The 3,959-nt window shown below is 34.1% G+C and overlaps 1 long non-coding RNA gene across 1 annotated transcript; it reads left to right on the forward strand.

Annotated features, from left to right (window-relative positions):
- LOC132117023 (uncharacterized) lies at positions 1–3,069 on the forward strand. The gene is made up of 3 exons (XR_009425729.1): positions 1–103; positions 1,344–1,542; positions 2,670–3,069. It is a non-coding gene; the product is annotated as an uncharacterized LOC132117023 (long non-coding RNA).
- Positions 3,070–3,959: the final 890 nt, after the last annotated feature.

The raw sequence follows: 3,959 nt of genomic DNA on the forward strand, positions 1-3,959 counted from the left end.
GCATTTCTGAGGAACCAGTGGTGGACTTGTGGCACAGCGTTTGCTCCAACTGCGAACTGTGAAATATCAATCAGTGCCAGAGGCTTTGAGGAGGAGGTTTGAGGTAAATCAAACCGTGTGTGTGATTTGCGTTTGTTTCGAGGCTGTTTGTGTGGCTACTGTGTGTGCATGCACGTTCTTTGTCCAAACAGTGTCTAACTTTCTTGAACGTACACATCTAGATGTTTCTATTGTTTGTATTAATCATTGTAATGTGTTGCATATGTACTTTCTGATTAAGCAAACACCCCTCACCCCTTGAACGCTTCCTTTTTTGTTCTCCTCACTATCTTAAAGGAATAGTTCATCACGCTGTAATATTACTATTGGGCTTGAGTCGTGGGCTGCAGTCCGTGGGCCACGCCTTTGTACCGTTCACGATTAACCCCTCCATAAAACGTAAACATAAAAAATTTAACCCACGGAAAGCGATTTTATATCTTACAACTACGACCTTCGATGCCACAGTCTAACAGCATAAAGTGATACCTATGATTATTTCACATAGAAGAAGGACACGGATTGAATCGCGTCTGCACCGATTGGTTTGTTATCACATGGCTAGTCTTTTTAGCCCAAAGAGCGCACATTTAGAAAGATGTTAATACATTCTCAAATGTTAACAACTCATTTTTTTTTTTGTTCACAGAGGATGATTCTATATTATATGATTAATGTTACTGGAAGTAGTTTCAAATTTTTTTTTGTAAAAAAACAAAAGTAGCTTATTTTTCTTGCAATCATTTAATATTTCTACATTTAAAATGTTATATATAAACTTAACATTTATGCACAGGCCATCTATGAATTTTGTTGATAGTGATTTAATTTGATTGTTAATAACCAGCATGTCTTTACAGTAACTTTACAGTAACTTTCATAATACGTATAAACCAACATCTCTGGTTATTTCAGGGTTTTGATCTATCAACTGAGAGGCTATGCTATAGCCTAGCATATTAATGAACCACTGCATTTTGTGTTACTCCATAATGATGTTTTATTTGAGGGCATTTGTAGTGTAGGTATAGGGCCCTCATAACCTCAAGCATAGGGGCCCAAACCCTGAATATTACTCATTGTCTTATGTGGGGGAAAAAAGGAGAAATTCTGAAGAAATACGGTTAACTCCATGTATTTAAAATTAATGGGAACTAAGGCTTTCAATTTTGAAAAAGGATGCAAACATTATCTCTATCTTCTGAAACCATGTAACAGTAGCTCAAATGAGTTTGGAATGACATGAGTGTGAAATTGGACTGTTTTCTTTGTGTGCCTCTCTTTCTGGTTATTGTTTTCCTCAGACACACATGCACAAGAAAAAAGAGAAACCCAGCCATTATCCCCTCCTGTGTGAAACAGGCTCTGTGTTCTTCAACAGAAGCAACAGATATTGCAGGAAATGCTCTTCAAAGATTTCCTGCCAGCATTCTTCAGCTCAAGCTGGAGATATTATTATATGCCCGGATCTCACTCAGAGAAAGCTGCTGGTGAGTCACACAGGTGGGACACAATTTTTCTCTTGTTCTTCACTTAAAATGATTTCCCCTGCAGTTCACTTCCTGCGACAGGATGATTGATTCATGCTGCTTTTTAATCTTCTTTGCCTTAAGGTTTAAACCCAATATATACTTCAGATTTGACGGTGTAGATACAGATTGTTGCTCAAATCTGTATGCCAGTTAACTGCGTAGTGAATATAATTCAATAAACTGAAGATAATGGAAATAAATATCTCTTCTTAATTATGAGTTAAATGTAATATCAGTGGTTTGTTTTCTTTGGGTAAATCATTGACTTAATACGAAATTCTCATTCATTAATAGGATTTTTCCAAATGCAGGCAACTGTTGCATTTTTGTTCCATACTACCCTCTATTGGCAGATTTTTTTTAAACTGACCCTATTAAAAATAACTGCTATTAGTATGCTGGTTTATTTTATTGATTTATTTTTATTTGTTTGCAATACCCCACTATGGCGACCATAATGTCAACAACAATACAGGCTAGTTGCTGCAATTATCATTACCACTTCAATTTTTTCCCTCAAAAACATTTATTTATTTATTTATTTATGTATAATTTATGTGTTTTTCAGGGATGAAAAAAAGTTACCACAGTTTTATCATAACTGTAATAAAAAAGGTGTTTAATTGTCTAAGGACATGGGTAGAGAAACATGTTAGCCATAATTAAATGCATCATGTGTAGGTGATTTAAGCCACATAACAAACAACACATAGCCATCAAATTCCAGCAGGGGGCGAGATTAGCCTATTTCTCAATTCGTTTTCTACATCGCAAATTGATGTAATAAATTAGATACCATGATCATTAACTGTTTATATTATTCATTTTATTTGTCAAAAACCAAAATAATAAAATAAGAATAAAATCAAATTTGATCCAAAATAAAAAAATAGAAGTTGTATATCGTATATATATTATGCCTGATTTAGAATATATTTGTATAACAAAATAGTCCAATAATTGTGCACACAAAGTCATTTCTATAAAGAGAGTATTAAACCATGTGTCTAATGATTTAATATTGTGTGCATGTGTCCAATTGTGGCCAATTGTGCCACCTTTTTATTTACATCATCGCTATTGGTTTTCATTTCCCAGCAATCTATAATGTAATCAGTAATGGCAGCAGCCAGGAAGGCAGTGTGACTCATTCTTCACAGTACACCCAGAGGAGAAGTGAAGCCACATCCACACTCAAACCTGCCATACCTGTAACATCCTGAGTGGAGCCCTCATGTTTGCAGGAACCTCTAAACGCTTGATAAATTACAGACACCCTGTGACAGTGATAACATTCACAAAGGCACTAGGAGCCGAGGCTTTTCTGTCCGTTTATCTGTGTGCCTCAGATAAGACAAAAGGGACACAATCATTTAGAGGAGGCCACTTGCTTGACTCTTTTTAATTCATTCAGTTCTCAAGGCTCCACTGTAGTATCTATTGACCTGTAGTTCATGAAATCAACTGTTTGTTTTGTGTCCACGCCAGTGGCTGGGAGTATTGATTTACTAAAACCAATTAAATGAACAAGTCTTTCATTCTACAGGGGCTTACCAGAAACAGTTATGTGACTTACATGTACTTGTCTTCACAACCAATGAAATCCTATTTAATTTATCAAAATGACAATCAATGTTGAGCTAATTTATCTGACATGCGTTGTTTTATGTCAAATTGAGTGACAAATTTGCATTTTTATTGTTAAACCTTAAAAATTATATATTCATTTTAAAACACTGCTATTACTTAAACTGAAAAAAAGACTTAAAGAACTTGTGTTGTATGTGAAGATGATATAGGTTTTAATTAAGGCCTACTATTTATATAATATATGAATTACTGAAATAAAAAATAGCCTAAACTAATCTAAAGAATCTAAGCAAAAAAATATATAATGAAATGTATACAAATAAAACGAAACAAGGCAAATATGTAAACTACGACAATAATAGAAAATATAAAAATATGAATAAATATTAAAATAGTACATACATTTTACTATAATAACTCTTCAAATTCATTGGGGTATGGAAATCTGAAATTGGTGACATCTAAATGAACAATTTAGAATTGTATTGGTTATTACAATTGCAGGATAATTTTTTTTTTTCTTTTTTGTTTTACAGTGTAGGGAATTTTCCTGGTATTTTAAGGCTATTGCCCTGAAGTGTAATGGACATTAAATAATTAATGCCGTGTTTTAGGGGGTTGTATTTAGGGCTCATTGGATGCGGCAAAAGAAACAGTGGTTGTCAGGAAGAGCTTAAATGATCTAACTATTAAGATTCATCATTGCGGTGTAAGTGAGACTACAGGGGTTACAGGAAAAACAGGAACTACTGAAACTTCACCATAATTTTGAATCTGCTTTCCTGATTTTGTTTTTCT

The sequence above is a fragment of the Carassius carassius genome, chromosome 36, assembly GCF_963082965.1.
Source record: "Carassius carassius chromosome 36, fCarCar2.1, whole genome shotgun sequence".
Taxonomy (NCBI): domain Eukaryota; kingdom Metazoa; phylum Chordata; class Actinopteri; order Cypriniformes; family Cyprinidae; genus Carassius; species Carassius carassius.